The sequence below is a fragment of the Mobula birostris genome, chromosome 4 (genome assembly GCF_030028105.1).
Source record: "Mobula birostris isolate sMobBir1 chromosome 4, sMobBir1.hap1, whole genome shotgun sequence".
NCBI lineage: Eukaryota > Metazoa > Chordata > Chondrichthyes > Myliobatiformes > Myliobatidae > Mobula > Mobula birostris.
In genome coordinates, this window is record NC_092373.1 from 154,374,601 (window position 1) to 154,398,836 (window position 24,236).

Consider the following 24,236-nt stretch of genomic DNA (forward strand, 5'->3'; position numbering starts at 1 on the left):
CAAACCTCTGCAGCCTTGCAGCCATACCCACTCATGGGAAAGCTTTGGGAGTAAACCCTGAGGACAAATCCAGAGCTGGAGTCCCTAAGGCAGTCCGACGTTGCCTTCAACCTCGTTCTGGCAACTCCTGCGACAACACTGGTGCAAAGCTGCATCGGCCCTTGCCTTTCCCTTGGACAACATTGGTGTCGTGGAGAGGGGAGACTTGCTGCATGGGCAACTGCCAGTCTTCCATACAACCTTACCCAGGCCTGCGCCCTAGAAAACCAGGCGCAGATCCATGGTCTCACAAGACTGACGGATGCCACCACTACAGACATTCCCACTTGGTTATTAGGTCTGGGGAAATTTAATTTGGTGATAATACAGGATGTTCCAAGGTTTTGTAAAACTTATGAAAACCTGACTTTTTGTGAACACCCCTCCTCCAACTCTGCTCTTGAGTACAACACTCAAATCTCTTCTCCAGGTAACAATGCAAAGATCATCCACGCAAGATTAAACATTACAAACCCTGAGCCACCACTCATTAGCACTCTCTTGTTTTTCTTAAACTTCCAATAGCTTTCTTGCTAATTAGCAGATCAACTCCCTGGCACACCACCCAGGCTACTCTGGATAAATCAGTAACTGAAGCTTTCTCTCTTCATTTTGACCCTCTGTCCACACTGAAACGGCATTTTCCTCCCCCGAAAACGGAGCTTTTCTAAAACGCTCTCTAGAGTGTTTAAATCTGAAAACGCCGGTTGGGCGTTGTAGTGTGTATGGGATAACTGGAGGTTTTAAAAAACCTGTAGTCCCTTTCATTGGTGAAGAGGCTATGGCTGTAGGAAATGTTTCCAGGGTGACCCCTCTGTGGGAGTGGGGAAGGTGTTGGTGGGGGCACCCGGGGGTCTGTGTGTCCGTATGTGTAGCTATTGTAGTGGCTGTGAGGCTGGTATTGTGGCGATGAAAAGTACTGGGGTGGGGGCGGGGGGAGCTATCATATTCCTCATCATTGTAAATCCCTCTGCAACAGAGTTAGTCAGTTTTTCAATGTTCGTCATCAGCTGGATCATACTATCCATGAACCCCCTGTCGGTTGCCTCCATACGCTCCAGTATTTGTTTTTTTAGTTTTAAGTCCTGCGCGAGAGCCAACAGTTGTCCGTCGTTTGGCAATTTCCTTAAGTTTTTCTAGTCTGTAACTGGACAAACAGCGCACCAAGTATACTGTTTCTTCTTTGCTTGTTTTCTGTAGATGTGTCCTGCGCATGCCCAGTAGGAGGAGATTCACCCAGATACCCGTTTTAATGTGGACGGAGGTATTTTCAAAAGCACCTGGTGTGGACGCCTATCGTTTTAAGCAAAACCAGCGTTTTCAAAATTATCTGGTCTAATGTGGACATAGCATTAGACAAATATTTGTCAGATTAAGGTATGATCTTCCCCAAACTACACTTTGCACACTAGTCCCTAAGGGCTGTGGAAACTGAAGATTTTCATCACATGACCATTTTGGGGGAAACCAAATCAGAAGACTTAGGGAAAATTCAGTTCATGAACAATTTTTGACCATGGAATCCTAATGTAAGTTAGGGAACCCTGTATGCTGAGGTGATACCTTTTATATGTAATTTTGTATCTGCATACTTTAATTTTACCAACTACATGCTATATAAATCATATTAAGAATGAGGCCTTAAATATAGGTCCTCAGTCTTCATTGAGATACATAGACATGTGGTATGAGAAAGCAAAATTCAAACCATTATGCTTGGCTGTAATCTGTTTTCATCAATTCTCTCCATGTATTTTCACTCCTTTAAGTCTTAAATTCTTAAGTTCTACATTTTTTACAATCTCAAGCACACTGTCCATGCTGTCAAAAAATACAGTGACCATTCATTGATTACTCCACTATAAATAGTTTTTCTATATTCTACAGCAGGTCACAATAACACCAAGCAAAATACAGAGATCAACTCCTGGTTCCTCATTGTACTTTCAAACTCACATCACCCCCAGAACAGTTATTAAAAACTGTGTTAATAAAAAAATAACTTTTTTTGCATCACTCATTTCGTGGCATTGCTCATGGAATAAAGATCACATTAACTTTTTCACAAAAGCCCTGGTGTGGTTTGAAACAAATGACACCCAGGCAAAGGTGTTTGGTGGAGAGGTGTTATTGGGGTAGGTTTAATACTTAAAAAGCAGATGCCCTTGGATTTGATCATTTTCAAGTACTTAATTAGTGGAAAGCTCAGAACTGCAGACTTAAGTGCAGCCTTCTGTTCCATTTAAGCAACAAACCAGCAATATGATAGCAAGGTCCCTATGGACTGCAATTGGGCAGCACAAATTTTCTCGTCTTCCTCACCTTCTTAGCTGGGAAAATAATGAAATTTTAAGGGAATTGGGGGACATAAGATATGATCCGATGATTCTTGTAAATAGCGGGTTAAAATTAAGTGCCAGCTTGTGTATGCTCTGTTCTGTGAAAAGTTGCAGAGACTGTCCTTGACTGAAAAAAACTGCCTTCAGTTTGTTTAGATTAACAACTCACAGCTGTCCCTTTGAGAACAACCCGTGGGCTGTATCCACATAGGGTGCATACACCATGCCCCACGATGTCACATCACTGATCAATGTTCCCACCTTTGTCTATTCAAGTTTTACTGATAAGGCAAGAATTTGTCTGTAATTAAAACCCATGATTTAGAGTACTCTCTTGTCTAATTAATTAAGTTTTGCTGTAACTGATTTGGTGGGAGTATCCATGAAACTGACTGTTCTGTGTTTCACCAGTTCTATAAATTGTCATGTTTCTGAGTGTTAGACAGAAAGCTCGTTGCGAGTCGCCGGGGAGACAGAGATACTCTGTCTTCCTGATGATCGGCTCCGAGTCTTTCTCGCCGGCTGAGTTTGAGCAAATAAACTGGTGAAAGGTTAAAATAAAGACTTGTGTGCGGTGTGGTTATTTGGTCCGGCAAATTTAAGTTTACAAAATCTGCCTACTAAATGAAGCAAATTAGGCTACCCTCTCTGAAATCAATGGGAAGAAATTACTGTTCACAAGGTAAGCAAACCCTTGTATGGTTTTTGCATATGCAATGGGATTATCAAGTGCCCCATAAAAAGTCTCTGGACCACTCCCACCCCCCAGGGAAATTACTATGACTAAGATTTGTCCCCCAGGGAGATTTGGTGTTTATTTTTATTCCAGGCAACAAGGAAGCAATAACATTCCTAAAAAAAATACAACAAATCTTGTATTTTAGATTCTGATGTGATAACTGCTCTGGTGAGAAACCAATAGATTCTTGAAAATGATCATCAATACAGCACTGAGGATCTGTTCTACAGATTGTGGCAGTGACATACAGTAATGCAGATTAAATGGGGGTGGATATTGGAAAAATCTCTTCAACTTTATTATTTAGTGACCCTCACATCCACATCATATCGAGGTTATTGTGTTTATTTTTATTCAGTTAATGTAAATAAATTCATTTATTTAGGTGTATGTCTTCTGTTTTAACAGTGCTTGAGACATTAAGAATGGGAACTTAAATATAGGTCCTCAGTCTTCATTGAGATACATGGACATGTGGTATGGAGCTTTGATGTTGTGACCATTACAGAGAACTGGATGGCTCGGGGGCAGGAATGGTTACTTCAAGTGCCAGGCTTTAGAAGTTTCAGAAAGGACAGGGAGGGAGGCAAAAGAGGTGGGGGCGTGACACTGTTGATCAGAGATAGTGTCACAGCTGCAGAAAAGGAGGAAGACATGGAGGGATTGTCTACGGAGTCTCTGTAGGTGGATGTTAGGAATAGGAAGGCGTCAATAACTCAACTGTTTTTTTTATATAGACAGGGACATCAAAGACCAGATAGAGGCGCAGATTCTGGAAAAGTAATAATAACAGGGTTTTTGTGGTGGGAGATTTTAGTTTCCCAAATATCGATTGGCATGTCCCTAGAGCGAGGGGTTTAGATGGGGTGGAGTTTGTTAGGTGTGTTCAAGGTTTCTAAACACTATGTAGATAAGCCTACAAGAGGAGAGGCTGTACTTGATCTGGTATTGGGAAATGAACCAGGTCAGGTGTTAGATTTCTCAGTGGGACAGCATTTGAGATAGTGATCACAATTCTATCTCCTTTACCATAGCAGTGGAGAGGGATAGGAACAGACAAGTTAGGAAAGTGCTTAATTGGAGTAAGGGGAAATATGAGGCTATCAGGCAAGAACTTGGAAGCATAAATTGGGAACAAATGTTCTCAGGGAAATGTATGGAAGAAATGTGGCAAATGGTAGGGTACAGGAACCGTGGTGTACAAAGGCTCTTGTAAATCTAGTCAAGAAGAAAAGAACTTACGAAAGGTTCAAAAAACTAGGTAATGATAGGAATCTAGAAGATTATAAGGGTAGCAGGAAGGAGTTTAAGAAAGAAATTAGGAGAGCCAGAAGGGGCCATGAGAAGGCCTTGGCAGACAGGATTAAGGAAAACCCCCAAGGCATTCTACAAGTATGTGAACAGCAAGAGGATAAGACATGAGAGAATATGACCAATCAAGTGTGACAGTGGAAAAGTGTGTATGGAACCAGAGGAGATAGCAGAGGTACTTAATGAGTAATTTGCTTCAGTATTCACTACGGAAAAGGATCTTGGCGATTGTAGGGATGACTTACAGTGGACTGAAAAACTTGAGCACGTAGATATTAAGAAAGAGGATGTGCTGGAGCTTTTGGAAAGCATCAAGTTGGATAAGTCACCAGGACCAGACTCTGTGCTTAAGAAAGCATACGGTGCATTGGCCTTCATCAATTGTGGGATTGAGTTTAGGAGCCAAAAGGTAATGTTGCAACTATATAGGACCCTGGTCAGTCTCCATTTGGAGTACTGTGCTCAGTTCTAGTCGCCTCACTACAGGAGGGATGTGGAAACCATAGAAAGGGTGCAGAGGAGATTTACAACAATGTTGACGGGATTGGGGAGCATGCCTTATGAGAATAGGTTGAGTGAACTCGGCCTTTCTCCTTGGAGCGACACAGAATGAGAGGTGACTTGATAGAGGTGAGTAAGATGATGAGAGGCATTGATCAAGTGGATAGTTCGTTGTGTAAAAAAAAAACAAACAGAGAGTGGTGAGTGCCTGGAATGGGCTGCCGGCAATGGTGGTCGAGGCAGATATGATAGGGTCGTTTAAGGAACTCCTGGACAGGTACGTGGAGCTTAGAAAAATAGAGGGCTATGGGTAACCCTAGGTAATTTCCAACTCAGCTTTGTAGGCCAGAGGGCCTGCATTGTGCTGTAGGTTTTCTATGTTCATATACCTTCAATCTCAAAAATGATTTCATAACCGACAAGCCAATGGTTAGGCCTCCCCAACTTGCAAAGCCATTCCGGGAGGCTGAGCCAGCCCCCTGTGTTCTAAGGAAAGTGTCGTCAATGGGCACTGAATCATCTGGTTTGCTCACCAATCAGCAGAAGATCTGTCTGATTTTTAACCACCAATGCTACCTAATTCTAACTACAGCTGTAATAAAATAAGTAATCACAGCTTGCAACTGTTTTTTAAAAAAAAATGACATTTGCCTAGCCTACATTCAATGAAGTCTGCTTCAAAATTTGAGAAAATAGTTGAAGAAAACTGCACTCAGGGAAAAAAAAATGACTCTACTTTTCTCCTTCAGGATATATCAGTTAGTTTCTGAAACTGATAATTGTTGAACCTAACAACTGCTAACACCAATGTCACAACCTGGCAAATCTCAAGAAGGAACCTGTTGTATTGCCTTAAAAGACCTCAGCATCTTTCAATCAGTGTTTCAGTTTTAGAGACTACTCGACAGGTATATGGAGGAATTTAAGGTGGGGGGTTATATGGGAGGCAGGGTTTGAGGGTCGGCACAACATTGTGGGCCGAAGGGGCTGTACTGTGCTGTACTATTCTATGTTCTATAACTAGAGGGGAGGGGTAAGACCACTGAAGAATAAAGGGAGAACATTTACTTGGGTGTGAAGGGTCCGTTTGAGGTCCTTAATGAGTACATTACATCAGTATTTACCAAGGAGAAGGACATGCAGGATAAAATCAAAGTCAAACATATTAATATGCTAGGACATTTCCAGGTAAAGGCAGAGGGTAGTGGTGGGTCTCTAAAGAGCATGAAGGTGGATGTCCCCATATATACTGAAGGGATATAATCCAGGTTATTGAGAAAATCATGAGATGAGATTTCTGGGACCATGACTAATATTTTTGTGTCTTCTCTAGCCACTGGCGAGGACTGGCAAGTAATTAATGTTGTTCCATTACTAAAGGCAGCAACCAGGGATAATCCTGGAAACTATAGACCATTGAGTCTCATGGAAGTGATATGGAAGTTACTGGGCAGAATCCCAAGAGATAGGATTTATGGGCATTTGGATGACCATGGCCTAATTTGGAAGAGGCTTTGTATGGGTCAAGTTGTGTCTCACTAACTTGAGTTTTCTGACAAGGTGATAAGGGGGATGGATGAAGGTAGAGCTGTGGATGTTGTCTACGTGTCTATATGGATTTTAGTAAGGTGTTTGACAAGGTCCCTTATGGGAAGCTCATCCAGAAGATGAAGAAGCATGGAGTCCCATGGTGAATTGGCCAGTTGGATTTAGAACTGGTTTGCCCATAGAAGACAGAGGGTAGTGGTCAGTGGGATTTATTCTAGCTGGAGGTCTAAGATTAGCAATGTTCCACAGGGATCTGTACTGGGACCTCTGCTGTTGTGATGAAAATATATAGATGGGCGGGTTAGTAAGTTTGTTAACCACGCGAAGATTGGTGATACTGTGGACAGCGTAAAAGGCTGGCAAAGAATACAGCGGGATATAGATCAGTTACAACTATGGGTGGAGAATTGGCAGACAGAGTTGAACCCCTCCAAATGTGAAATGTTGCTGCTTGGTAAGTCAAATGTAAAGGGACAGTACACTTAAGGGCAAGACAATTAACAGCGTTGATGAGCAGAGAGATCTTGGGGTCCAAGTTCATGGCTTGCTGAAAGTGGCTACACAAATTGATAAGGCAGTTAAGAAGGCAGATGGCATGCTTGCCTTCAATAGTCGGGGCACTGAGTTCAAATCATTGTTCCACAGAAAGTGAATTGAAATAGACCTTTCGTGGAAAACGGTTTGCAAAACAGAGCACTTCTATGCCCTCTCTCTTATGAGCAACCCTGTCACTATCATCTACACTGCAGCTCCATAACTTCCCACATAATTAGGCTAATATCTACAGATCAGATTTATTTATCAAATGTACATGTTAACAGTGAAATGTATCATTTGCATTAACAACCAAGGATGTGTTAGGGTAGTCCACAATTGTCGCCACACAAATGCAATAATTATCAAAAGACTAGAGTTGCAAAACAAACAATTCTGACAAATGCATTTTTAAATACTCCCATTATAAAACTTGTACAAAACTTCAAAGCATTATGATTATTTCCTGTTCTGTGGGTAAACAAAAGGCACTGTGGTCTCCGTCCCAGCTGCAAGTCTTTTGGAAATAGTATTCAGCTTTACTCTTTACTTAAGTTCATCTTATTTACTTCTAAAACTGGAACTCATGAAATAATTTACCAAATTTCTTACCATTTGTTTTGAATCTGTATTTCAAGTTATATCCCAAATTATAAAACTTACATCATTTTATCATGATTCTTTATTTATTCACTAATTTACCGTGATTTTTTTTTCATTGCAATTTATGAGGATATTTAGACAATATGATATGTTTCACAATGATATTTCAAGTTATTTACTTTGCAGTGAGTGAGTGATGCTCTGTAGCAACAGCATGATGCTCTTTTGCACTGCAGTTTGCCATCTTTACAGTAAATGCAAAATCTTATCATTCTGGCTTAAAATTAAAGACAGGGTACTAATGCAATAGATTCTGGTAAATTGGGACAGATCAGAACCAGTACATTTTGGCCCAATTAAGGAGCTGCTCCAATTATCCGTAGTTTCATATAGATTAAATTAAAAAAGGAATAAAAAAGACAAAATAGACTGAGTAGCAAGTTATGTAGTTAATTGAAATTAGAATATTCAGAATACTACCAATAGTACCACAATAATATAAAACAGTATTAGTTCCTACTAGTTATCAAGAGAACTTCATTCAGTGTAAACAATTGAGCAAAATAAGTGCAGACACCAAGTGCAATAATGTAAGGCCGTCATACAATGCTACCAACAATTGTATACTCCAAATCTTCATTTTCATTTTAACATTCAAGATGACTGTTGGCACCTTCAAATTATTCATAGTTCCTAACTTAAATAGTTTCACTTTCACTCCAGCCGTCTCCAGCATTACCATGCCTGAATGTTTGAAAGCACAGTGAGCAAAACAGTTCTGTATTGTCTTACTGTTTATTTCTCGCAAATTATCAGTGACAAAAACCACTACTTTTTGAATACAAATACATCCAACTGATGCTATTTAAAAACTGTTTGCTCTAAGTACAATGTGGTGTCCAATGGTCACACAAGTGTGCGTGACTGACGCTCGATAAAAGCTGTTTGGCAATAGTCTCCTACCCCAATTAAGCAGGAGAGTGTCCCAAATAATCAAAGGGAATAAGGAAATTTTCTCTATTAGTTTTTGTTATTTAAGAGTTATCCCCCCAAAAAAAGCTGACCCAATTAACTGGAATCTACTATACAAATCTACTATGAACAGACCGCATCGCCTACATTTCACAGGTTGTTGTGCAATGTAGAAATATTCTTCGGGAAAATTTCAGACATACCATAAATATACAATAAAGTCAGACTGCCAGCATCTGACCTCATTGTCCCTTGATCCTTTACTACACAATTTTTCGTGAACTGTTATTTGACAGAACGCAACATGTGTTTGACATCATAGCCCTAGTTACAGTATATGTATTGGATGGCAATACACAGCTAAGTTAAACACCAAGTGTGTTTGCCATGTTCTCAGTCCTGTGTTTCTTGAACTGCAAGAACCACATGAAGCTTTAACTAAACTGAACATTTTGTGATCAATACATGCATTTTTAGATTAAGTTGGCAATCTCCAGAATGTAGTGCAGTAAAGTAAAATTGTAACAAAAGTGAGCATGAACATTGACTTCTCTAACTTCTGTTAATGCCCCTCCTCCCCTTCTTACCCCATCTCTGATTTATTTTTTTTCCCTTTCTCTTTTTTCTCCCTCTGTCCCTTTCACTATATCTTCCTCTGGCGCTCCCCTTCACCTTTCTCTCTCCCTAGGCCTCCCGTTCCACGATCCTCTCCCTTCTCCAGCCTTGTATCCTTTTTGCTAATCAACTTTCCAGCTCTTAGCTCCATTCCTCCCTCTCCTGTCTTCTCCTATCATTTCGGATCTCCCCCTCCCCCTCCCACTTTCAAATCTCTGACTATCTCTTCTTTCAGTGAGTCCTGAAGAAGGGACTCGGCCCAAAACATTGACTGTACCTCTTCCTATAGATGCTGCCTGGTCTGCTGCGTTCCATCAGCATTTTGTGTGTGTCCCTTTAAATAATGCTGCATACTCTTTCCACCTACAATCCCTAAATGAGGACTGATTCATGGACCTCTGGTTTCTTTCTCCTGTAACCAATAATCAGGTCTTTGGTTTTGCTGTCAGTGAGAAGTTGTTGTGGCACAATTCAACCAGATTTTCAATATCCCTCCTACAATTTGCACTTTTATTATTTTTTTTAAATGGTTCTTACACCTGGTCACCACAATTTTATCCTACTGGAGGCATCTCCCCCTCCCCCACTTCTGCTGCAGTTTAATAAGCTTCTTCTCTCCTTCCCAATTCTGGCAAAGGGTCTTCAACTTGAAAATGTTAACTGTTTCTCTTCTCAGGATGACCTGGTGAGTATTTCCAGTATATCTTTTCTTTATTTTAGACTTCCAGCATCTGCAGTTCATTTTCAGTTATTTACTTTACCACCTGAATGACCAACAGCTGAAACATGAGGATAGAGTCTAACAAAACAGAACACGATCAAATCTGAACCAGAAGAACGGCAAAATGTATTGGGGTGGCAAACCTTGTTGACTGTGTAACCAAATTGTCAATAAGCTTTGAAAAAGCTTCTTTTGCAAGCCATTTGAACAGAGATTATCACTGATTAATGAATTAGTAACAATAACTATCGACTTAAGGAAAAAATGTCCCTGTTGCTTAATTACATGAATTATTGGTTTTACCATTAATAAATGCATGACAGATTGAAATAAATGAAGCATTAAAAAAAAAGTTCAAAAATTGTTACCAATAATCTTTTAAAAATACAATTGAAAAATAGCATCATTTCTAAATAGTATTGTTTTTGTATCCATTTACTACCCACATTCTAATGTGTACAGCCGGTCTGCAAGTATTTTAAAAGGGATCATCCAATGTCACATGTTTTCACACCTATCTAGCTGGCGCCAAACCAGTTTGAGAAGTTTCTTATGGAAACATCTCACTGTTCTCGTGTTGTAAAAATTCATTCACTGCTTCAGTTGGCAATAAAGATAATCATTATGCATATTATTAGGCATGTGATTTGAAGAATCAAACAGTAGCACTGTTTGTGGCGTGCCAACAAATTTTCTGCACATGCTAACTTGGGCATGCGTGCCATAACTTCGCCACCTCCAATGCTTTTTTTAAAAAAAATAAATACATAGGAATAACAATGAGAAAATTCAAAGAACTTTAACAATAAAAATAACCTGCAATAAAATTTTACAAATTGTTTATACAAAAAAAATCAAACAGTGTGATAATTTTGATCTACTGCATCCTGGCAATAGTGGTTTCAAGGTAGAGAATAGCAATATCCGGGTGATCACAAATAAGGTTTTATTTTATGCATACCCAAACCATGATGATATATCAAAGCTCCTGAAACTCCTAATAAAGCCACCTGCGAGTTTTCTTTGAAAGTTGCACTGGGGCCAGGTTCTTGCTTGTGCAAGAGCTAATTCTTGCCATGACAAACTTCTCAAAGCATTTATCACAGTGGATGTAAGTGCTACTGGTAGATAGTCATTGAGGCTGCTCATCCTGCTGTGGGCACTGGCATGATTGATGCCCTTTTGAAGTTGGTGGGAACGTCTGACTGAGAGGTTGAAGATGTCCTTGAACACTCCAGTCAGATGATCATTCAGCTTGATCAAATGAAAAATCCACTTAAGCTAATGCTTCATTTGAACCAGCCCTTCACTCTTTTGGAACTCAAATTAAAGTTATGCTCTTTCCTCAGCAATTTACCAACTAGTACTGATGGGGCGGGGGGGTGCAATTATTTAACTCAATTTTGACCTTCACACTTTCTCAACAAAAACAAGGTCTATATTTCTTCCATATTGCTAATACAACTCTTTCCCAGCATAACCACAGCAGTTCTTCATGATCCTGACATGGGCAGGAGTCCAGAGACAGGGTGCAAACACAACATAACCATGGGAACTTTTAAGTTTGAAGTTTTATGAGTTGGCTAAGCCATCCTAAAAAACAGTACAAAGTTGTACTACATACAAGGAAAAGACTTTTCAAAATAGTAATCCTGAGGACCAGAAGCATATATAAGAGCAAACTTGTTCATATTACAAAGGCACATTGCAAAAGCTGCTATAATTACATAAAAAGGAACAGATCAGTGAGGGCAAAAGTGGGTCCCTTGCAGATGTAGAAAGGAGAAGTGATAACAGGGAATAGGAAAATGCCAGGAGAATCAAAGAAATACTTTGTGCCCATCTTTGCGGAATAATATACTTCATATGCCTTGCTTTCACTACTTGCATAATGTTTTCTCTATTTCTTTGTGGATTCTGTACGCTGTTCACAACTTTCTTGCCCTCTTTGAATCACCACCAAATCTGGATATGATACACTCAGCTTCTTCATCCGAGTCATCAAAAGAGATTGTAAATAAACAAGGTCCCAGCACTGACTGTACTGGCAGCCCACAAAATAAAAATGTCAGGCTACACTCCATATTTTCTGCTTTCCCTGTTCCTGGAAGATGGATATTCATGATCTTCCAAACAAACTGTGTCTATTCCATAACGAAGATCTCAACCAACAAATCCATCAACTCTCTGCCACTCCTTTAAGAAGCTTAGATTCAAATTGTAAGAAATTAGGAACACATTGTCCTTGAGTCCTCCTGGTCTACATAGTATATCACCTGATGTACTCAGATCAGCCCTCAATCCCCTGCAGTTTGCCTACCATCAGCACACTGAAGTCAATGATGCTTTCAGCTATCTGTTGAACAGAGCCTACTCCCACTTGGATAAGCAGAGCAGCACTGACTGTGAGGATCATGTTTTTTGATATCTCAAGTGCCTTCAATACCATACAGTCCTCATTGCTGGAGGAAAGCTCCATTCAATATAGATTGGCACTTCCATTGTATCCTGAATAATGGACTACCTGACTGGCAGACCACAGTTTGTGTGGCTTCAGAGCTGTATGTCAGACACTGCGAAAAGCAGCACTGGGGCCCCCACAGGGGAATGTAGTGGTTCCCTTCCTGTTTACCTCGGACTTGAGATACAAATACTGAGTCATGTCCTCTGCAGAAATTCTCTGATGACTCTGCAATAGTTGGGTGTATAGAAGGAGGACTGGAGGATGAATACAGGGCCTTGATGGAAGACTTTGTCAAATGGTGAAAGCTGAATCATCTGCAGCTCAACATCAGTCAGACAAAGGAGATGGTATTAGACTTGAGGAAGACAACTGCACTGCTCCCTGTTACTTTTGCAGTCGAGGATGTGGATGTGGTAAGGACCTACATGTACCTGGATGACAGACGAGTGGAGAACGAACACAGAGGCTGTATACAAGACGGGCCAGAATCTCCTCTACTTCCTGAGGAGACTGAGATCCTACAGAGTACGCAGGCCTCGCCCGCCAGTACTAAATTCTATGTGGTGGTGTGCTGAAGCAAAGGCATCTACAAGGGTAATGCCAACAGACTCAATAAACTGATTGGGAAGGCTGGCTCTGTTATAGAAGTCAAACTGGACACACTGGAGGCTTTGGTAGAACAAAGGACCCTACAGAAAATCTTGGCAATTCTGAACAATGTTTCTCACCCTCTGTGTGCCAACTTGGCTGAATACAGGAGCATTTTTAGTAACACAGACCAACAACTGCACTGCTCCAAAGAGCACCATATGAAGTGATTCTTACCCTCATCCATTAGGCTCTATAATGAGTCAACCTATAGCCAAGGAAATGATGACCTCCCCCCCACTCCTGTCAGACTGTTTGAGGTACCTTATTTTTTCTTTCTTAGTTCTCTTCTAATATTTGTATATCTGTGCACTTATAATGCTATTGTGACACTGTAACTTCCTTTGGGATCAATAAAGTATAAATTTCTAGATTAAGTAATTGTTCTAAATTCTTTCCTTATTTTTGCCCCCGAAATATCTTGCTATTCTTGTGAAGCTAAATATATTTGCTCAAAGTCTCTCTAATATTTGATTTATAATAATCAGTTCTCCAGTTTGAACTTCTTAGGAACTTCATTACTTTTTCCCTGTTAACAAAGTTCCAAAATTTCATAATTTATTCTTTCCCTCCAACTGCTTTTTAAAATTTATTTTCCCAATCTTCTGGATGATCACTGGTTATCACAACATTGCACTTTTCAATTTGATAGCATTTATAATTGTCTTGTTTATCCAAGTGTAGATTATTTTTCAATGGAGTCCTTATTTTTGAATGGACTATTACCTTTGTTCAATTTGATAAAACTTAAATTTCAACCACTGCATCTATAATATCTTCATATTAATTTATGTTGATTTCTGCTTAAGATGGCATTTTATGTGCAGAACAAAATATGACCATGAGTTTCAACCACAAGGTCCATTAAGATTTTGTGTATGATAAATAAACCAACTTTGGAGCTATACTAAGAAATTCATATTGTTTGAACATGAAACTTAAATGGCCATCAAACTAGGGAATAATGACTGGCAGAGAAAGAGAAGAATAAACACACATAGGACAAGCATGTTGAAATGATAAGCAAAATGTTAATTTTAGAGATATTGCTGCAAACCGACCAACTAGTTGAGAGCATGGAAGTGCAAGACAGTAGAAATTTGACCTTGGGATACAATGGTAAAGTCAAATTTCATAGTACATTGAAGTATGTATACAGTACACAACCTTGAAATTTGTCTTCTTGCGAACAGCTAGAAAACAAAGAAACACCTTAGAACTCATTTAAAGAAACCCCCACGAGAATTTCAGACATGCAAAATAAAAGAACAAATTAAGCAAACAGCAAAAAGAGAATAAATAACATGCAAAACATTAAACATTTAACCACGGGGTTCCCAGTCACTGAGGCAAGTTAAGCCAGTCCAGGAGCCAACAGCCACAGCCACCAAATCAGTCAGTTCAGCCCTGTGTCAATGGCTTCAGACCACAGTCACAGACCCAATTCATTGTTGAAGTGCTTTAATGAAATTGTGTAAATAGTAAAGCATGCTCAGCATCAAAGACATTAAACATCATCCTCAGCAGAAAGTGAGTCCACAGCCACAAGCCACTGTGGTGATCAAACCTTGCAACGTGAGACCCAAGTCTCCTGCACTTTCTGCCACAGCAGCGAGAGATAGAGCAGTCAAACCCAAGCAAACGGCACTGAACACCCATGATTTTTCCACTCTCATCCTCGTCGATTTTTATCTGGCTCGCCGATTTAATTGGTGCAGAGCCAAACACAGGTTCATATTCCGCCATTAGGAATATGCCGGAAGCGCCAGGTTGTTCAGTCAACCGAAAAATGTAATCTTAAATGGAAGAATAAAAGGAAACCAAGGAATTGGGAGAATTAAGGTTACTAAAATGAGGAAGAATTTGCTCTTTCAGGTAATTGAGATCAGGAATCTGGAGAAGTCATTCGAGAATAGTCAAGAATAAAAGTAGGAATCTTTCAGAAGTCATAGAGGCAATGAATATAAAAGAGAGCAGATTAAACGCATTAAAATTTAAGTTTCTGAAGATGTGAAATCATGGGCTGCAAGAAATAATGAATATCTCAGAACAAAATGAGCCCGGGACAGAGGATGGGAAAAACTAGGGTGGTATGCAATCTGGAGTCCAAAATTGAAAGGGCTGAAAGATGTGCGGTACAGTAGCCTAAAAGGTGGAAACAATACAAGGTGGGAGGGAGGTTTGTGCCAAATCACCAAACTGACAGAAGGTATAGTCAGCTTCATATGTTATAGTAAGAGGTAAGATACCACTATCTGAGAACCAAGTTTCAATGACACCCTAAAATCACTGCAACCATACTGACAGTGTATCTTAATTTTAACATGATTCCCAAGACAACACTTTAGTAAGCATTTTGAACACTTTTCTGTATAATAATTACATATTTAAAAAATTTATATGTACAAATCTTCACTAAACTACATGTCAACCTTCTATTGGTTTTGTTTTACTTTTATGCTTGAAACACTCTCCGAAGGCAAGTATTCCTTTGTTTCAGTCCCAATAAAAGGTAATCAACCTGAAAAGTTAACTGCTGCCTAATCTGATGTATAATTTGAGAATTTCAGTTTTGTCACAATTCCAGCATCTGCAGTTTCTTGCTTTCTATTCCTTTTCATGCATTGTTTCAGTCTAAATTTCAGTACTTATGTAATTTATAATTCTCAATCTTATGTTTCTGAATTACTTCTTATTTTTCTAGAACTAAACAAGTTTCTGTCTCCGAATACATTCAGTCTTTAAAGCCTCAGCACACTATAACATAATTTGCTGTTTTTCATTGCTTTGAAGTTTTTTTTTCAAAACTGAGATTTATCTTATCAAACATAACTGAGAAGCAGATCCAAGAAACAAATTTGTTGTGGATGGGCACAAATTCTGAGAAAGCACATGTAAAGTGTATTCTCCATTTGATATTATAAGTTAAAGAATCTGAAAAGCGAGAAGTTATAAGAATCTCTCCATCATGTCTGTTACCTTAGTTTTTAAATGCATTCTATTAAACTTATTGCATTTCCCTATTTACAAAGATTTGCAATTACATGTAACTTATTTGTTCTGAAACACAACATGCATGAAATATATGGAACTTGATACATGTTTTACTAAAGAAATTATCCATGATGATTTGCCTCTGACTCACCATCAAATAAATATTTCCATACAACCTCTGCTAAGTCTTCTTCACATAGAAATAACTGTGTTCCTTAGAAGTCAAAACAAAGTACAAAGTAGGCCAAATGGAAATAATTATTTGCAATTTCTACCATTAATCCAAGTGTTAAGATTCAAATATGTTCAAAAAATAGCAAGATCATCTTGGATTCATTTATTTTTCCAAAAGAAACTGAATAGATAAATATATTGGTATGTACATGGTAGATGCCATGTAAAACAACCAGCAAAATAAACTTGTAACACATTAGCTTCGCTTACGTCAAATGCAGTTCATAAAAATATATATGTAAACAAAAACCATTAATGTTACTTTAATAAATTATCCAAAAAATTCATGCAGATAGTTCCAAGACAAGCTCCGCAACGTTGCTGGCAACTCCCACATATTTCCCATCAACTGCAGTGCTGATGACAAAATGCCGCTGTACACACAAATGTGCTTCGGGCAACTGAACACCACAAACAAAACCTGCAAAACCCAAATTAAAACAAATCTTGCAATAAAATTCTACCCTATAGTTAAACTTCTGGACCACTGCTGCAATGCTTTAACCAGTTATGAATGTCAACCCCTAATCTGTGGTCTTATCTTTAACATAATGCTTTTTTTCCCAGGAACAACTTGAAATTTACTTCAGCAAGCCCAGGCGAATGAAACCATAGGCAAAATCATCCTGGCAAGATCAGGTGTAATATTTCATATACTGGGTTGTTTGTAAACGCAAGAAAATTCTGCCAATCGACTACATACACCTATATTCAAACATAGCATCATCCTTCACAAGTTGCTGTTATCAGCCCTCTACCAGTTCAGTGCTCGCTATCGGAAATAATTATTCTAGAGTATATTGATTTTAAAAGAGACGAGTTTACACATCGAAACAGATGTCACCACCATACTTCGCAAACGTAGTTGCAATTTAGCCACAAGCCTTCAGTCATTAAAGAGCGAGTGGGTTTGCATAGTTTCTGTAATTCCGCCAACCACGCCCCGGACCCGTACGTTCAATGGTAAAACATGTAAAAGATAGAACTATCATCCATTTAATATTCTTACAAACGACGCATATAACTAGAACTAACATGTACGATCGATTTTTTTCACTCAACATTAAAATGTTGTTGACACTTAGATTTTTGGTTACCAGTTATCTTTCACACGATTATAATACGATTTTCATATTTTAAAAAATCAAAGTTAAATGAAGGCTGGCCTGAACGATCTAATTTCGTATAAACCCGTGCATCGCAAATTGATGAGAAGTTAAACCCAAATGTTGCATTTAAGAATTATGTTACAACAATAAAATTAATCGGAGGACGATTGCAGTGCAGAATTAACATGGATCATGATCTACATTAAATAAGATTTATGGAGGCTTAAAATAAAATAATATGACCACGGCTGTAGCCCTTTTATCCCGAATCACAAGGCTGCATCCTATACCTGAAAACGCTACGTTAGGATGAATCATTTTAAAAGTGGGGTATCAAAATAATGCCCCCGTATTTAATTGAAATAAATGATAAAGGGATCATTCTTAATACGGTACTGATTAAAAGCCTCAAGTCTGAAATCTAAACTATTATTTAGGACAACAAAATCTCACTCTTCTCAGCATGACAACTAACTTTGCACCAGGTGGACCCAAAACCAAAATCTTACTCCGATTCGGCATACCTTCCTTACTCAATCGCAAAACGGGGTAAAGAAATTCAAGTTTTCTCATCCTTAGCTTTAATTTGGGTTACACGGATAAATTTGGCGGCCAAGTGGCAGAGCAATTGAGATTAGTAATACGGACAGAAAAAATGAATTATCGCAACCAAAACATAATGATGTTTGAATTAAAAAATCACACAAAGCAGTTCACTAAATACCGTTCAAAATCCAAGAGATCGTTGGAAATGCGCACAAATGAATGCACCAAAAAGCATGCAACCCGTTTTTGAACTTGACCTTTAGCTCAACTTATACGACAAACTATAAAAGAGGCTATTTCGAAGAATTATTCATGCAGTTCTTACACGAGCATTCACTGAAGGCGGGAGAGCTAGTACCATCAATTCAATATTTACAGGGAATGAGGTGAACGATTGAAATCGATCCGATTCCTTTTGCCCCCCACCATTCCCCGCCTCTGCTTCTCCCTGTGACCACTCCACCTAACCTGACCAGAAGGCAGCGCCTACTCCTTCACCATTGGACGAAACCGGCCAGCAACGCCCTGACGCACCATGTCAGAGTCCCGGCCCACTTTCCCACTCGCCAACGTCCCCGTCAATCCTTTACGTCACAATAGTTAAGGCGGACATCAAGTCAGGTTGCCGTGAATTCAGAGGCTCTGAGGTTTAAGGACAAACTAGCGGGGGGAGGGTGGAAGAGAGGGAGGGAGATGATGAAATATATGCACTTGCCCTTATTCCAAACCAAACCACTTATTGACAATTTAAAAGAGAAGGCGCTCGCGTTCATAAATGATGCCCGTTTGGGAAAGGGGGAGGGGAGAATTAAATCAAACGCTGCGGAGCTGTCACTCTGAATAAGACGGTGGTTGTTTTTTTTGAATTTTAAACTGTTCCCCATTCTGACGCAGCTCGAGGGCGCCGGCTGACATTTAAAACACACACACACACACACCCGGCGCTTTGTACAAGCCGGTTACTGGCTAGCATTCACACACACCAGCCAGGGCCCCCGCCCCCTCTTTCTGCTCCTCATTCCCCATTGCTTAAAACGGCGGCAAGCGTGTCACCACGAAAGACGCACAACAGATGAGCCGGTGAAAAGCGCCGCTCCCGGGATCTCCAGCGATCACCGAGCAAGGGTCGCGTCAATTTGTTCAGCTTCCCCACAGTTGATGTGACTTGCCTGATTCTCCCCGCAGCTGCAGAAGGAGGAGGAGGAGGCGCGGCCCCCGGTCGCTCTGTCCGGCGCTGGCAGCACGATCGCCTTCCCGTCTCGCTAGCGTGCGCCCGGGATTCAATTAACGTCCCCCAAGCCACAGCCGCAACAGCGCGAGGGCCCCGTCGCCAAGGGAAGCACGTAGTCAGGCGACAGACCGCAGCACACCGTCCCTCGAAACACGATCACTCCGCGACCGCGTCACCCTCCCACCTCGCGCGCACGAGTACACGCCAAGGCCTGGAGGGCACGAGCAATGTAGGTCGCTCGCGTCGAACCAGCCCCGCCTCCCTCCGCCGCTGGTCCGGCGGGTGCGAGACAGGTGAGAGGTGAGTTGTGTGTTTGCGGCTGTTGCACCTGAACGGATCAGCAATGGACTGGTTCGGCCAAGAAGCCAGTACTTTTGCAACAGGAGTAAATTATAAATGTACCAACTACTCCATTAAATGCGCAAGGTAGTGACTTATGAAATATACGTATTTGCATCCTCTCTGATTATAATTCCGATATTAGAAAAGTAATCGTATTTCAGAAGTACTTCATCGATCTTTGAAAGTGATCATAAAGGTGCTACACAAATGCATATGTTTCTAATTTATTTAAAGTATTTAGATAGTGCAAGCTTTCTTAAAAATCCTCCTAGGGTAAGCAAATATAACATCCTTAACAATTCATGGGCTATGACTGCTGAAAATAGAGTATGAACACCCGGACTAGGAATGAAAATGTTATTTTTTTTTCATGGAAGCATGTGAAGGTCGGGCATAAATATTGCAGAGAGCGTACAACATTCCCCCCCCCCAAAAAAAAGCACCATTGCACCATTCAAGAGCCTCTGGCGTTGCCAGACACCTCAGAACTAGAATGGAAGTAAATCACCCAAAACCGCAAAACGTTGCTAAAGGAGACCACTTAAATGGAATTTATTTGGCTGTCTGTAACTATGGAACAGGTGTTTGCTAATTGTATGCATAAATATGGTATCTGTTTCCACAATACAATGACAAGAAATATTTTATTCAGTTACATCAGATCATAAGTACACGCAAATACCTCAAAGCACATTCCTATGCTTTTAGGAATAATGACTAAGCTTTCATAACTGATGAGGGTGCGTTAAACTGGTCTAGTACACTGTTGACTATTATACATAAGAATAGTTTGTTATCTGAGTTATAGAGTAAGTGGTGCAAGTTAGTATGCACGTTGTCTTACCTTCCGTTGAAAAGTTCTGTCCCCGTATGATATGATTTTCTTGTACCAAGTGGATACTACAGCCGGTAGTTATTGGGCGAGAGCTGCTGCGGCTCTAACTATGAATTCACGTGCTCAGTACCATTTAACCAGGGTCTGATTTTTTTTTAACTTTTCGTGACTTCTGGGTAATGAATTGCTGCAAACTGTTATCTCACAAAAAGGGCAAACTCTACATTCCAAAGCTGACAGCAGTTTACTGCGTGGGTTAATTACGTCGTCGTATTGTGCATCATAGCTGCAGCAGGTTGTCAGCTTTTTACAATGACAGGAGAGCTTTGATTTGCACACAGTTGAAATTTAAATCGTTCAAATAGTAACACTGATAACTAGACTACACATTCTTTTTTGGAAGTTTTTCTTCACTATTAGGCTCACTTGAGTATAGAGCAGCAGTGTTAACAAGATCACTATCATTTTTGTAGCATAATAATGTGCATTTAAATTTAGTGTCTGTTTTTCAGAGTATCATTGAAGTTATTATCTTCCCTGTCATATTATGGATTTTTTGAATAATTTGCACTTGAGCATTTAAGGAGTTAAGCAATCAACTTTACATAGAAAAATATGCATGTAAGTACGCACATTTAACTATTTCTATCTGACATGCATGTAAATTGCTGACCTGTGACCCAACTTAATATATTTGCCTTTACTGATATCCCTTAATTATTTTGGTTAAACTCAGGCTTGAAATTTGCAGTTGACCAAGCAACAATTCGCAGTTGTGAAAGAGGGTTTCTGGCTTCTCCTAGTCTTAATGTATAAAGAGATTTCTAAACTTCACTTCTGAAAGGTCTATTCATCATTTTTTGACAGTATGCCTCTAATCCTAGGTGATAAGTTTTCCTTTATCTAACATGCCAGTTTCCCTTTAATATCTTGAAGACTTCGACAGACAGCCACTTAATCTTATGAATGCAACCTTTGTGAAATCATTTTACCTTTAGATTTCATGTTATTGGTAAATCAGTGTGTAATGAATGGTGTTATATTGTTTCTTTATGGATTCTTTAGAATGTTAATAGTCAAAGTTAATATTCATATAAGTTAATAGATATTTTCAGAAGTCTTTTTGATAATTAGTGTTAAAAGTTGAATAAAATCACTTGAACTGAAGTTACAAAGTTCTTTTCCTTTTGATCAATAAAGAACAAAAGGGATATATTTTAAACTGTTGCAGTTTGTGTAACATAAACTGAAGTGACTGCTAGACATAAAGATAGAAGAGCAAAAAAAAGTTTCCAGATCTTGGAGTTCCAGCTTCATAGCTGCAAGTGCTTTTAGCCTTTCAATATTTTTTCAACTAGTACTTCTGTTGAACACTGACCTCACATTACAAAGTTTTCACTGTTATCCAAGCAGGGATTATTTGAAGATAGCAACTCTGGCTAATTAGAAATAGGTACAACTTCTGTGGCTTTTTAAAAGTAATGAAAGTGTGAATGCATTTATATTTGCTATTTATGTTTATGATTAATTACCTGGAAAAGGAGCATGCTTCAGCAGCAAAATTAAAATTTCAGTTATTTATTTAGACACCAAAAGCTTTTGATAAGATGACACATAAGAGATACCATTTGTTTGTTTATTTATTTACTGATGCAGCGTGGAGTAGGCTCTTCTGCTACGCTGCTGCAGCTGCCCCGGTTAACCCTAACTTAATTACAAGGAATCTGGATAAATCAAATGGTGGATGCTTGATCTGGCGGCAAGTTGGTTAGTTGCCTGCAGATTATTGGTGCTTATGGAAGTGTTTTGCATAGAGACATTTTTTAAAAATTGTGTCAATAAGAATCTCTCATGAAGGGCAAATACAGTACTAGAATAAATTATTTTTATACAATTCCAAGAAAAGTAGCATCTTTTACAAGAGTCAAGTAGATCTCATCTCAAGTATTTCATTCTGTTTTGGATGTAAGTTATACAATGAAAGTAATATGCAATGGCATCATTTTACACTTTGTGAACTTCAAAGAAGTAGCCAGCCATTTAGCTTCTCAAGCTAATTCTCATTTGTTGTAAAGGCAGTGAATGATGCATCGCTCACCCTCACATCAGAATCAGGGTTTATTATCACAATCTTGGATGACACAAAATTTGTGTTTTGTGCCAGTGGTACAAAACCAAATTAAAATTACTACAAATTTCAAAATAAATAAATAGTGCAAAAAGAAGGCATAGTGAGGTTGTGTTCATGGATTGCTCAGTGACAAACAAGACAAAATCTGCAGATGCTGGAAATTCAAGCAACACTTAGGTTGGAGGAACAACACCTTGTATTCTGTTTGAGTAGCCTCCAACCTGATGGCATGAACACCAATTTCTCAAGCTCATGTAATGTCCTCTACTCCCCATCCCCTTTTCCCATCCTCTTCTCCCTCTTTCACTTTATCTCCTTGCCAGCCTATTGCCTCCTTCTCCCTGGTGCTCCTCCCCTTTTCTTTCTTCCATGGTCTTCTGTCCCTTTCACCAATCAACCTGCCAGCTCTTTACTTCATCCCTCCCCCTCCAGGTTTCACCTATCACCTTCTATTTCTCTCTCCCCTCCCCCACCATTTAAATCTACTCCTCAGCATTTTTCTTCAGTCCTGCCGAAGGTTTGCGGCCCAAAATGTCGACTGTACTCTTTTACTTAACGCTGCCTGGCCTGCTGAGTAATCTGATGGCCAAGAGGAAGAAGGTGGTCCTGAAAACAAAGTGCACCTAGTTGGTAGTCAGTCAGATGTTCTGGTCTCCCAATAAGGAAATCAAGGACTGTACAAATATTATAGGTTATCTAATGCTATAAATTAAAAATGTTAGATATTTGATCGAGAGATTTATTTAAGAACAAGGGAGGTCAGAGAGCATATGCACAAATCTGAATGACATTTCATGGGCTGTTTTTAACAAAGAGGATGCACAATGTGGTGGTTGCCTAAATTTTGTTGCTCAAGGCTTGCGAACACAGGGAGGAGTACAAAGTAGGAGATGACACTGCAATAAACATTCTAAAGTTGGATGTAATATTGGGATTGTCAGGGTTTTGTGGTGGCTTTACCAGAAGATTTGTGTCATTAATTATGAAGAGAGCATTCACCATGGTCTAAAGTGTTATTTACTTATGCCATGATCAGCTGTGCCCCTCAGCTATGTGGAGTACTTCGCCATGTATTCAACATGAGCCTGAGGCTCCGGAGGGTTCCTGTACTGTGGTAGACATCCTGCCTCGTCCCTGTGCCGAAGACGCCGCGCCCCAGCGGCCCCAATGACTACAGACCAGTGGCATTGACCTCCCACATCATGAAGACCCTGGAGAGACTTGTTCTGGAGCTGCGCCGGCCTATGGTCAGGCCACACTTAGATCCCCTCCAGTTCACCTACCAGCCCCGACTAGGAGTTGAGGATGCCATCGTCTACCTGCTGAACCATGTCTACGCCCACCTGGACAAGCCAGCGAGCACTGTGAGGGTCATGTTTTTTGACTTCTCCAGTGCATTCAACACCATCCACCCTGCTCTGCTGGGGCAGAAGCTGACAGTGATGCAGGTGGATGCTTCCCTGGTATCATGGATTCTTGATTACCTGACTGGCAGACCACAGTACGTGTGCTTGCAACACTGTGTGTCTGACAGAGTGATCAGCAGCACTGGGGCTCCACAGGGGACTGTCTTGTCTCCCTTTCTCTTCACCATTTACGCCTCGGACTTCAACTACTGCACAGAGTCTTGTCATCTTCAGAAGTTTTCTGATCACTCTGCCATAGTTGGATGCATCAGCAAGGGAGATGAGATTGAGTACAGGGCTATGGTAGGAAACTTTGTCACATAGTGTGAGCAGGATTATCTGCAGCTTAATGTGAAAAAGCCTAAGGAGCTGGT

General features: G+C 39.9%; 1 protein-coding gene across 2 annotated transcripts in view; it reads right to left on the bottom strand.

Moving 5' to 3' along the window:
• The window catches only part of kiaa0232 (KIAA0232 ortholog), a 159,261-nt gene extending 139,972 nt beyond the window's left edge, over positions 1 to 19,289 (bottom strand). For both annotated transcript variants that reach the window (XM_072256272.1, XM_072256271.1), the window contains exon 1: positions 19,087 to 19,289. The gene's annotated coding sequence lies outside the window, so the exon portion shown is untranslated. The remainder of the gene's footprint in view (positions 1 to 19,086) is intronic.
• Positions 19,290 to 24,236: the final 4,947 nt, after the last annotated feature.